This window comes from Erinaceus europaeus, chromosome 17 (assembly GCF_950295315.1).
Source record: "Erinaceus europaeus chromosome 17, mEriEur2.1, whole genome shotgun sequence".
In the NCBI taxonomy this organism is placed as follows: domain Eukaryota; kingdom Metazoa; phylum Chordata; class Mammalia; order Eulipotyphla; family Erinaceidae; genus Erinaceus; species Erinaceus europaeus.
The window spans coordinates 56,205,032-56,218,810 of record NC_080178.1 but is presented as its reverse complement, the minus strand read 5'-3'; positions in this window follow the sequence as shown (position 1 = coordinate 56,218,810).

The following is a 13,779-nucleotide window of genomic DNA, read 5'->3' as shown; positions in this document are numbered from 1 at the left end:
GATTCAGTTTCTCTCCTGAGAACCTTTGCGACATACAATTGATTTCCCCCTCTCATATTAATTAACTACTGATTTATATGTCTACATTTTGCTAGGAGTGTACATAAACACCATTCCCATCACCAAAGGACCGTGACCCATCCCTCCCGCCCATTCCCACCCCCCACTGGCCCAGAAAGCTACATGTCTACCCCTCACCACTGGGTTTTTTCTTTGGTGCCCTACTTACAATTTGATCAGGTCCTGCTTTTAGTTTCCCTTTCAGATCTTCTAAGTCAGCTTCTGTTGATGAGTGGGATCATCCCATACTCATCTTTAACTTTCTGACTCAGTTCACTTAACATAATTCCTTCTAGCTCTGTCCAAGATGGGTCAGAGAAGGTGGGTTCATTGTTCTTGATAGCTGCATAGTATTCCATTGTGTATATATACCACAGCTTTCTCAGCCATTCATCTGTTGTTGGGCACCTGGGTTGCTTCCAGGTTTTAGATATTATGAATTGTGCTGCTATGAACATAGGAGTACACACCTCTTTTTGGTTGGGTGTTATGGAGTCCTTGGGGTATAACCCCAGGAGAGGAATTATTGGGTCATATGGAAGGTCCATGTCTAGCCTTCTGAGGGTTTTCCAGACTGCTCTCCACAGAGGCTGTACCAATTTACATTCCCACCAGCAATGTAAAAGGGTTCCTCTGTCCCCACATCCTCTCCAGCATTTGTTGCTGCTGTCCTTTTTGATGTATGCCATTCTTACAGGAGTGAGGTGGTATCTTAGTGTTGTCTTAATTTGCATTTCTCTGACAATCAGTGACCTAGAGCAGTTTTTCATATGTTTGTTAGCCTTTTGGATCTCCTCTGTGGTAAGTGTTTTGTTCATTTCCTCTGCCCATTTTTGGATGGGGTCATTTGCTTTTTTGCGGCTAAGTTTGCTGAGCTCTTTATATATTTTGGTGATTAGTTTCTTGTCTGATGTCTGGCATGTGAAGATCTTCTCCCATTCTGTGAGGGGTCTCTCTGTTTGTTTAATTGTTTCTTTGGATGTGCAGAAGCTTTTCAATTTGATGTAGTCCCATTGGTTTGTTTCTACTTTGGTCTTCCTTGCAATTGGGTTTGATTCATCAAAGATATCCTTGAGGTGTAGATGGGAAAGTGTTTTACCAATGTTTTCCTCTAAGTATTTGATTGTTTCTGGTCTGACATCTAGGTCTTTGATCCATTTGGAGTTGATTTTTGTTTCTGGTGAGATAAAGTGGTTCAATTTCATTCTTCTGCATGTTTCAACCCAGTTTTCCCAGCACCATTTATTGAAGAGAGCCTCCTTCTTCCATTTAATCCTTTGGGCCCCCTTATCAAAGATTAGATGCCCATAGGTGTTGGGATTTACTTCTGGGCTTTCAATTCTGTTCCACTGGTCTGTGTGCCTATTTTTGTTCCAGTACCATGCTGTTTTGATGATGATGGCTTTATAATATAGTTTAAGGTCTGGGAGTGTGATGCCTCCATTTCTGTTTCTTTTCCTCAAGATGGTTTTGGCAATTCTAGGTGTTTTCAGGTTCCAGATAAATGATTGTAGTGTTTGTTCTATTCTCTTAAAGAAGCTTGGTGGAACTTTGATGGGTATTGCATTAAATTTGTATATGGCTCTGGGGAGAATGTTCATTTTGATGATATTTATTCTTCCAATCCATGAGCATGGGATATCTTTCCATTTCTTGGTATCAGTTTCTATCTCCTTGAGTAGCGACTCATAGTTTTCAGCATACAAGTCTTTCACTTCTTTGGTCAACTTTATTCCTAGGTATTTGATTGATTTTGCTGAAACAGTGAATGGGAGTGATTTCTGGATGTCTTCTTCTTCAGATTTAGTGTTTGCATAAAGAAATGCCACTGATTTTTGTACATTGATTTTGTAGCCTGATACCTTGCTATATTGCCTAACAACTTCCAGTAATTTTCTACTGGATTCTTTAGGTCTTTCTATGTATACTATCATATCATCTGCAAATAGTGAGAGCTTGACTTCTTCCCTTCCAATCTGTATCCCTTTGATTTCTTTCTCTTGCCTGATTGCTATGGCAAGAACTTCCAATACTATGTTGAAGAGTAACGGTGACAGTGGGCAGCCCTGTCTAGTCCCTGATCTGAGGGGGAATGCTTTCAGCTTCTCTCCATTGAGTATGATGTTGGCTGTAGGTTTGCTATATATAGACTCCACTATCTTGAGGAATTTCCCATCTATTCCCATTTTTTGTAGAGTTTTGAGCATGAATGGGTGTTGGATTTTGTCAAAGGCTTTCTCTGCATCTATTGAGATAATCATGTGGTTTTTGGCTTTGCTTTTATTGATGTGATGAATGACATTGATTGATTTACGGATGTTGAACCAGCCTTGCATTCCTGTGATGAATCCCACTTGGTCATGATGAACAATCTTTTTGATGTGTTGCTGTATCCGGTTGGCCAAGATCTTGTTTAATATTTTGGCATCTATGTTCATCAGAGATATTGGTCTGTAGTTTTCCTTTTTTGTTCTGTCCCTATCAGCTTTTGGTATCAGGGTGATGTTGGCTTCATAAAAGGTGGAAGGGAGTATTCCTGTTTCTTCAATCTTATGGAATAGCTTAAGAAGTATGGGTATTAACTGTTTCCTGAAAGTTTTGTAGAATTCGTTTGTGAAGCCATCTGGTCCAGGACTTTTGTTGTTGGGGAGATTCTTAATAACGGTTTCAATTTCTTTGTCTGTGATAGGTGCATTTAGATTTTGTAGTTCTTCTTGGTTCAGTTTTGGAAGTGCATAGGTTTCTAGGAATTGTTCCATTTCTTCCAGATTCTCTAGCTTGGTGGCATATAGTTCTTTATAGAAGTTTCGCAGAATTCTCTGGATTTCTGTGGTGTCAGTTGTGATATCTCCTGTATCGTTGACAATTCTATTAATTTGAGTCTTCTCTCTTTTTTGTTTGGTGAGTCTGGCTAGGGGTTTGTCAATTTTGTTTAATCTTTCAAAGAACCAACATTTGGCTTCATTGATCTTTTGTATGGTTCTTTTATTTTCGATGTTGTTTATTTCTGCTCTAACTTTAGTGATTTCTGTCCTTCTGGTTGCTTTAGGGTTCCTTTGTTCCTCTTCCTCTAAGTCCTTGAGGTGTGTAGTAAGTTCGTTCATTTGGGCTTCTTCTTGGTGTTTAATATGTGATTGTATAGCTATAAGTTTCCCTCTCAGTACTGCTTTAGCTGTGTCCCAAATATTTTGATAGGTTGTGTCTTCATTTTCATTAGTTTCCAGGAACATTTGAATTTCCTGTTTGAGTGAGTGTCTGACCCAGTGGTTCTTAAGGAGCATGTTGTTTAGTTTCCAAATTCTATGTCTTTTAATAATTTTCTGTTTGTTGTTAAAAGTTAGTTTTACTCCACTGTGGTCTGAGAAGATACTTGGGATGATTTCAATGCTCTTGAATTTATTGATGCTGTCTTTGTGACCTAACATGTGGTCTATCCTTGAGTATGTGTTGTGTGGATTTGAAAAGAAGGTGTATTCCAGTTTTTTGGGGTGGAGGAGTCTGAAAATGTCCAAGAGGTCTAGTCTGTCAATCTCTTCATTCAATTCTCTTATATCTTTATTGGTTCTCTTCTTTGTTGATCTGTCTAAGTGTGAGAGTGGGGTATTGAAGTCTCCCACTATTATTGTATTACTATTGATGTATTTTTGAAATTCTTTCAATAGGTGTTTAATGTATTTAGATGGTCCCTCGTTGGGTGCATAGATGTTAATAATTGTTAAGTCTTCTTGGCTGATTGATCCTCTTATCATTATGTAATGTCCTTGCCTATCTTTTATTACTTTATTTAATTTAAAATCTATCGTGTCTGAGATGAGAATGGCTGTTCCTGCCCTTTTTTGTGGACCGTTAGCCTGTATGATAGTTTTCCATCCTTTCACTTTAAGTCTGTGTTTATCTTGTTGTGATAGATGGGATTCTTGCAAGCAGCATATGGTTGGGTTATGTTTTCTGATCCATCCCCCCACCCTGTGCCTTTTGATGGGTGAGTTTAAGCCATTGACATTTATTGATATTATGGATTTAATGTATTGTAGTGCCATTGTTCTAAAAAACAATTTGTTTGCTCTGATATATTACAAGTATTATAGTGATGTTCTTGTTTATAAGAGGTCTTTTAATACCTCTTTCAGGGCCGGCTTGGTGATAGTTGCCTCCTTTAACTGTTGTTTGTCTAAGAAGGTTTTGATCCCTCCATCTAGCTTGAATGAAAGTCTAGCAGGATATATAATCCTTGGTTGAAACCCTTTTTCATTCAGGGCTCAATAGATATCTTGCCACTCCCTTCTGGCTTTTAGAGTTTGAGTTGAAAAATCTGCAGAAAGTCTTATGGGTTTTCCCCTGTATGTGACTTTTTGTTTCTCTCTTGCAGCCTTTAGGATCCTTTCTTTATCCTTACTTCTTCTCATTGTGACTATGATGTGTCTTGGTGTTTTCAGGTCTGGGTTGATTCTGTTTGGTACTCTCTGGGCCTCTTGCACCTTGATATCCTTTCTGTTATTCAGGTCTGGGAAATTTTCTTGTATTATTTCCTCTAGGATGTTTGCTTCCCCTTCCTCTCTTTCTTCCTCTGGCAGGCCAATTATACGAATGTTACTTCTTTTGAGATCATCCCATATGTCTCTGTTGTTGTTTTCAGTGTCTCTCAATCTCTTTTTAAGCTCTTTCACCTCTTTCTTAGTTTTCTCTAACTCATCCTCTGTCTGACTAATTCTGTTTTCTGCTTCTGTTAGTCTGCTTTCCCTTGCCTCAGCTTCTTTCTTCATTACAGCTATTTCAGCTTTCAGTTCTCTAATTGTCTCAAGATAATCAGTATTTTCCTTGGGGGTCTCAACTGTTGTTTCCCTAATACTGCCATTTCTTTCCTCCAATGTTGTTTTCATTTCTGTGATTAATAAGTTTATTATTGCCTGCATACTTTTCTTATCTATGGTTACTTCTGACTGATTTGTGGTTTCTTCTGGGCTCTTGTCTTCATTCATTGGGGTAGCAGTTTTATTTGTTTTTAATCTACCCATTTTTTTTTAATTTATGTGTTTCTCTCTTTTTTTTTTTTTTTAATGTTCTGTTGTTCCTCAGTTGTTGTATTTTGAGCACAAGTAACACTGTACTAAATACCTTTATGACAATTGCACTCACCAACCTCCGGAATAACCGTAGCAACTGAAGTAAGTATTGAAGGAGTTTAATCGTTACCAGTTAGCCAAACAATTTCTCCAGTCCGTGAAAAAATAGTAACCAAATCCCAGTGAAGAAAGAGAAAAGGAAGAGAGGATAGCAAGAATAGACAGTTATGCAAATTTACTATCCAGTGTATATTCTAAGGGTAACAAGAGTGTAAAGGGAACTAGAGCAGAGATACACACATAGAGAGTCCACTCTGGGTCAGATTTCTTCCCCAAAGTAGTTCACAAATTCAGAAAGGCAAAGAAGAAAGAAGTGTATGACAAGATTAAAAAAAAAAAAGAGAGAGAGATTGAGAGAGATAAGAGAGAGAAAAGGGAGAAGATAGGAAGAAGAGTTGTAATTAAAGAGCAGTGCGAGGAACTTCCCAAATGTGTATCAGTGAATTAACAAAAAAAAAAAAAAAAACCCTGTTTGGTGGTATGGGGTATCCTGCTAGTAGCTGGTCCCAGGCACTGCTTATGGGGGGAGGGGGGGCGGCGGGAAGGATGTATGCTTGAAAATTAAAAGGAAGAAAAGAGAATTTTTTCCCCCAACTCTAATTCTTAACCCAAATTAAGTTATAGAAACATCCTTGGTATGACCGTTATGGCCCCTTATTGGATGGCCTGCTAAAGGCAGAAAATCCTATTGTTTACACGAGATGTGTCCGGAGCTCAAAGGCTAGCCGCTTCTGCTTCTCCGGGCGCCATTTTCCGGGAAACCCCGCCCTCCAGACTTTTTTAAAGGATTTCTCAAAAATGAAAACTAGCTCCAAGTCCTTTGATCCAATGAGAGCTATACTCAAGAAGTCTTTGGATCCACCCTCAGGGTCGCGGTGGACCCTGGCAACTCCCAAGAGGCAGCCCCCGAGCTAAAGTGCTCTCTCCGGGTCCTCTGCCCGCCGCGCTCTGCAACCGGCGGAGGAGCCGCCTTCCCGGGCGGGCGGAGGACAATGCCCGGCGCACTCGCCTTGCCTGGCGCCGCCTGGGAATTCTGGCGCCCCGCTAGTCCGTGTCACCTTTGCTCTAATTGTTAACCCAAATTAAACTGTAATAACTTCTTTGGTGCCCCCCCCCTTATTGACTGGCCTGCTAAAGGCAGAAAATCCTACCTTTGCCGACGATGCTATCAGAGCACTCGCTGTTAGCGACTTCTCAGGCCGTCGCCATATTACCTCCTCGCATCTGTTTATTTTTAAGGAAAGTATAGGAGAGATGCTGCCAATGAAGAAGAAATCTACAGCAGCTCTTCCCTAGTATTCTTGCAAGCAACAGCTGCTGGCCCCATGTGGAAGAGAGGTGTGGACCACCATCAGGAAGTGCTAATTTGTGGGTCTAGTTGGGACAAGGATACTATTATAAAGCTTTGTTCTCTGGAAGAAAAAGTACACAATCACAGCTGGAATCCAGGCTCTGGCTTTCATCACAAAAGCCAGGATTTGCAACAATAAGTGTCTTTGTATTTATGGTCTTCTTTGTGCTACCCCTTCCTTTCTTCCCAAGCCTGAGGGCCAGTTGCATTTTTATCTATTCTTTTCAGATAAGCCTACCTAGGGAGGCACTAACAACACCATGGACACTATAATCCCCACAGCCTTCTTGGAGTCTGAATAAGGATTTGACAATTCCTAGGCCCCCTGGAAGCAGGAAAACAGCATTGCTGTCCTTTCCAACAAGGATTTTGAAGTTCAAAGAACATGGAATATAGTCAGGATTTTGCTTTTTGTGACTGGGAAACATAGTTAAGTGTTTTAGCCCCTGTGTTCACTCTGTTTTTCCACTTATTTGATTGAAATCAGGGCACTTACATGATGGACTTTTTATGAAGATTAAATGAATCTTTGCACCTGAATGATGCAAGGAGTACAAGTGTTTCAAAGAACCCAGGGAAACGAAATCAATGGGAAGCAGCAATAAAGAGACTGGCAGGAATTTCCAAAAGACTGCAAACACTGGAAAACAGCAGATCAGGATGAAAGTCTGCTGATGAATGGAGCTGACCAGAAAGAAGAAAGCACTGAGAAGTGGGCTATGTCGAGAAGAGAATCACTGGTTTAAATGAACTCAGACAGGGAGCTGTAAAAACTGCCTCAACAGCAGTCATCCAATCACAGAAAAATCAACAAAGATGCTTCAAAAAGATGAAAGGAATGAGTCCAAGTATTAGACAAAATGACTACATGCTAGGTAATATTAATATCAGACTGAACTGGGCAATTGTGTCTGCTATCACAAAAAAGCAATATAAGAATCAAAAACTTCTCTGAAAGATTGCAGTCAAAACCAGCATTTAGACAATGGCTAGCAAGTGCTGGACATACATAGTTGTTGCTGCTGTTCACATGTGGAGCAAAAGAGGCTGAACTGTAGAGACCTGACCAAGCATACAGGAAAAAATGTGCATTTCTGTTTCAGTGGATATACTTATATATTTTATGGAATAATTATCCATAAAAATTAGGCTGAGGTAATGGAGCCATGGTCTCATTAATCTTCCCATTGAAGAAATCAATAGACAACTTACATTGATTAATTCAAGAAAAACTTGTATAACCATATGATTTATACTTAGAATGATAATTGCCAGAAGTACTGATTAAGTGATTAAGAATATGGAAATGAGGGCAGGGTCAAAGAGAGTGCAGGAAGACCAGAGGAAACAGAGGACTCTAACTTTCCTAAGTGACTTTTAATCCATGCATTTTTTATAAAGTGTACATTTACACATACATAATACATATATTCACATGGTTATATATGATATGTGCATGTACATGGTATTAGATATGTGCACATATTACTGAATGTTATGTAATACATGCATGTAGTATATGCACACATACCATGTGCACTGTAGGGGCCCGCTGTCGGTGCACCCGGTTGAATGCAAATGTTACACTGCATAAGAATGCGGTTCAAGCTCCCAGTCCCCGCCTGCAGGGAAGCTTCATGAGTGTGTAGTAGTGCTGCAGGTGTCTTTCTTTCTCTCCATCTCAGAAAGAAACGACTTGTGTTGCTATTGTTTGTCATCAGATGGGCTTCACTAATCTGCCTGATGTCAGATGGTAAGGGTGACAGAGAGACATGGGACAGGGAGGGAAAGAAAAATATTACAGAAACTGGAGCCTAAATGCCCTTTTTTTTAGATCTCAGGAAAAAACAGACAAATTCATCTCATCTATAATTGAGATTAGAGGTATACACTGTATGTTCTTCCTTTGAAGCTAAAGGTCCATAAAAAGAGTAGAGTTAGGTGGTAAAAAGCTCAAGGACAGGCACAAAGATTCTGGTTTGAGCCCCTGGCTCCCCACCTGCAGGGAGGTTGCTTCACAAGCAGTGAACTTCCACTCTCAATTTCTCTTTGTCATATAAAAAACCAAGGCAATATGGGCTGGGGTTTAAGAGGAGCTGTGAGTTTTTTATGATAAGCATGATAGAGACAGGACTGAACCAAAGATCACCCTTCAAATGAGACTAATTTTTTTTAACCACACCAGTGAATAAAACCGAATATCTTTCCATGTTGGAGTCAACAGTATTATATCATTTTAGATCTGAAGGAATCTTAGAACAACAAATGCTGGTTATGGAGACAAAGTAACCCTCCTGCACTGCTGGTGGGAATGTCAATTTGTCCAAACCCTATGGAGAGCAGTATGGAGAACTCTCAGAAGGCTAGAAGTGGACCTGCTTTATGAACCTATAATTCCTCTCCTGGGGATATATCCTAAGGAACCAAACATACCCATCTGAAATGATTTGTGTATATGTATGTTCATAGCAGCACAATTTGTGACTGCTTCTTAAGTGACTCTGAGGGTTAACTCATATCTGTCCCCTTGAGATTGTTAGTTTCTATCTCTATCTACCTATCTACTAGCTATCTATCTGTCTGTCTGTCTCTCTACCAATCTATCTACCTATCTATCATCTATCTATTTCTTTATTAATAGGCAGAAACAGAGAAGGCACAGGGGCAGAAGAGAAAGTGAAAAAGATCACAGCACCAAAACTTTGTTCAATGCAATAGGGGCCAAACTTGATCCTGGGATGAACACATGACAGAGAAGCACACTGCTGTTTCATTTTAAACTAACTGAAATCACAATATTCCCATGTTTCATCGTCTATGCTGTCACTTATGAGATTCTCAGTTTTATGTCTAAAATTAATCTCTCTATTGGGCATTAAACCAGCTCCCCCTGCTCCATGCTGCATTGCTGATAGTATGGCCTATTTACATAATCATTGTTTTCCCTGATCTATCTTCTTTCTACCTTGAGACCCGCCCTGCCTGCAGGGAGGTGGCCATTGTGGTTTGGTGCTTAACCTGCTGTGCTCACACCTGACTCTGGGGAGTTCCTGTGTGAATAAAGAATTGTATTACCATGCTGCCACAAGTTCCTGGATCCTCACTCCCTCCCACAATGCTAGCCCGGTATTCTGATGCCCGAACACTGGGCCACTGGCTCCACACAAGCGGCAGACATACGAAGGTGCCCCAGATAAGTATACAGCCCACTTGGCTCTTTGCAGCCTCGTGTTTAATGAAGGCACTGCGGTTCCTTTTTTCCTTCTTCTTATTTTTCTGAGACCCCTCTGCCATGGGTGACCTTCCTCCTCATGAAGAGGTTTCCCAAACCCTCTACTCTTTTTTAATGAGACGGGTTTTCTATCTCTGGAACATTTTGCTCTGGGCCACACCTTGGTTCCTCTTGACTGTGATCATAGAGCTTGGGAGATGCACGGAGATTTCCCCTGGGACTTCCTCGACTCCCCCTCTCATTTTTCCCACAGAGTGTGACGAGTCTAATTTGAAAAATGGCCCCAGTCTAAGGAACCTTGAGGCTGTGAACCAAGATTTAAGGGAATAGGTCATTCTGCTTGCCCAGCAGCTTACATGTTTTCTAGAGAAAGTAAAACCTGTCCCACCCACCTTGCCACTTATGCCAGAAGTAGGAAGTCCTCCAGGACCCATAATACATGGTGGGATCTGAAAAATCTGGTTCACAGAGCCCTCTTCACCCCCCTCCTCTGAATATCTCATGATATGACTGGCCAGTTGTGTTTTGTGAGTGAGTGAGTTGAATGGCTTAATTTTTTGTATGACCCATTTTTCTCAGAGTACTCGGAAACTTAATTAACTTTATATAAAAATGCTGGACATAGCCATGATTTCTGGTGACATCCAGAAGCAATCCTAATTTTTTTTTTCTCTTCTTTTCCCTTCCTCTTTTGATTTTATTTTTTTAGTCTTGGTATAAATATGAAACGTTTAGTCTTAAACTGTGTGAGTAAAGATGGTTCAACTAAGACAGTACAGATCTAAATTCATGTTTGAAATGATATGTCTTTGTAACGAAAGTTTTTCTCCTCCTGTGTGTTATAGACTACATGTGTGTGTTTCAGTTTTGGTAAACATTAACTTTACGGTTAAAAGTGTAACTTTGAAGCTACATTCTTACCAGGCAGAGTTAAGTGAAGGAGTTTTCAACACTATTCTTATAAAGGTAAAATTAATTTGCTAAAGTAACTGAGTATTTAAGGTAAAACTCTAAATGTTTAACATGATTCTCTATACAGGATACTTTAGGAGGGCCCCCAAAAGTGCCCTGTGAACTATATTATGGAAATTAATCCACAACAAATCTGGCATCAATCTGACATTGTAAATGTCAAAAAAAAAAAAAAACATTGTCACTAACATGTGTTAACTTTCTAAGTAACCTGAGTTTATTTAAAGTCTAAGATAAAAAATGGCTAAAAATCAACATATTTTAACAACATCTGGTCTGAAGATCCTGTACACACCTAGGGTGTGTCTCCATCTTAAATGGGTGTAAAAAATGGTAGAAAAGATGTTATTGATATGTAAAGCTCTCATATACCTTCTCAATTAAAGAGGTAGAACCAGCCTGGGCAAATGATAGATCACACAATGGTTATGCTAATGATTGTCATGATTGAGGCTTGTAACAATGGTTCTTAGCTTTAACTGACCACATTTTATTGCGCTTAAATTGTTTAAAGAGCCTTAAAATCATACTAGAAAGGCCTTCCAAAATTATAAAGATACTTAAAACAATTATGATCATTGAGTTATCAATTATAGTAAACTTCTAACTTGTTACAAGTTTTATATTTTTTCACAATTACAGCTGTCAAGTCTTCACATGAAAAAGCATCTGCTCATATAGTAAGATATTAAACTATATAAGAAGTTCCTCCATATACAACTTATGTAAATCAACAACAACATTCACATATTTTTCTACACTTAACTGTTGTATCTCATTTTGCCACCTGCCCAGCATGCCTTTTACTTTTCTCCACCCCCTTTTCTAGCAATCTCCATTCCCAACTTGCCACTTCAGGTTTTATCCCATACAACCCACCTCTGTTCCTGGTTTTGCTCTCTTTTCTCTCCTGCGTCCCGACCTGGAGAAGGGCTGGTGTGCAGAGTGGGAGGCAGCCATTGAAGTTTGGCGCCAAGTGGCTTAATCTGCTATGCTCACACATGACTCTGGGATGCTCCCGTGTGAATAAAGAATTATATTACCATGCTGCCATGAGTTCCTGGATCCTCTCTCCCACCTGCAACACTGGTCCGGCACCTCTCTCCTGAGTTATGATAAAGTCATTCAATTTTTCTGGACAAAAGTATGGGTATTTCTTTAACAATTACACAAACCAGAATTTCCACCTTCTACACCCCATACTGACTCTGGGTCCATACTCCCTTAGGGATAAAGAATAAGAAAGCTATCAGGGGAGAGGAAGGGATATGAAGTTCTGGTGATGAGAACTGTATGGAGTTGTACCCTTCTTATCCTATGGCTTTGTCAGTGTTTCCTTTTTATAAATAAAAAAATTAAAAAATCAAAAGAGATCTGCCATATAAAACCACCATTCCATTCTTAAGACATAAAATATGTACCATACAAGATTTATGTCCACCTGAGTTCACTGTAGGTCTATTTACAGTAACCAAGATTGGCAAACCATCCAAGTGCCCAACAAAGTGAGAGCAGATAAGGAAGTTGACATAGCTGATGAAATACTACCAAGCTGTAAGAAAAGATGAGATCTTGGCCTTTACCACAACATGAATAGTGCTGGAGAGGGTTATGCTAAGTAAAATAAATAAGTAAGAAAGAAAAAGGCAGCTACTGGATGAGCTGACACAAATGGAAATTGAGAAGCAAAGCACAGTGATAGGCAAAAGGGAACCATAAGTAAGCTTTTAGTCTATGTCTGTAGATTAGTGGTTAAAAAGAGGGGACAGAGGCCTGGTAGTGGACCAAGCCATGAAGTGCCTTAAATTCCCATGCATGTAAAAACCTAGATTTGAGCCCTTGGTTCCCATCTGCAGGAGAGAAGCTTCATGAATAACATAGCAGTGCTACAAGTTCTCTCTCTCTCTCTATCTCTATCTCTCCCCCTCTAATATCTGCTCTCTCTCTCCCTCCCTCCCTCTCCCTCTCTCTCTCCTTCTCTCCCACTCTGTTATGTTATTTCTCTCTGTCTCAATCATAATAGAAATTTAAAAAGCAAAAAAATCATCATGCACGTGCTAAGCCCCAGTGATAAACCTGGTGGCAAAAGCAAATAAAATAATTAAAAATGTTAAAAGATGGGTGGGAAGGGCTCACATAGTATGAATCACAAGGACCTATACAAGGATCCCAGTTTGAGCCTGTGGTTCCCCACCTGCTGGGAGGGTTGCTTCACAAGTGATGAAACAGATATGAAGGTGTCTGTCTCTCTCCCTCTCTATCTCCCTCTCCATTTCACTCTGACCATTCCAATAAAAATGAGAAATGACTGTCAGGAGCAGTGGATTTATAGTGCTGTCAAAGGGCCCCCAGCAATAACCCTGGAGGCAAAAAAAAAGGTGGGTGGAAAGCAATAGGGGGACATCATTCCTTGTGTAGTGGGAGGATGGCACTTTGGTGGTAGGTGAGCTATATACTAAGACATATTGAGGGTGGGGGTTATATGAATCTATAACCCTGAGAGTTATGAAAACTGTCTTATATTAAAAAAAAAACTTCTCAATGAAATAACCAAGTATGTAAAAGTACTCTCATACATTATTTTTTTATCTATGAAAATTTCTCTGAAGAAGGCTGGGCAGTAGTGCAGTGATTTAAGTGCACATGGCTGCAAAGCACAAGGATCAGAGTAAGGATCCTGGTTCAAGCCGTAGGCTCCCCAGCTGCAGGGGGTTGGGGGTGGGAGGAAAGTCGAAAGTCGTTTCATAAGTGATAAAGCAGGTCTGCAGGTGTCTTTCTCTCCCCCTTCTGTCTTCTCATTCTCTCTTTATTTCTCTCTATCCTATCCAACAATGACAGCAATAACAGCAACAATGATAAACAACAATGGCAACAAAAAGGAAAAAATAGCCTCCAGGAGTAATGGATTTGTTGTGTAGACACTGAACCTCTGCAATAACCCTGGAGATAAAAATAATGCCCTGAAGAACTAATCATATTTCATATAATAAATACAAATCATAGGAAACCTGGCATAAAACAGGTGCAGGAATATCAGTACA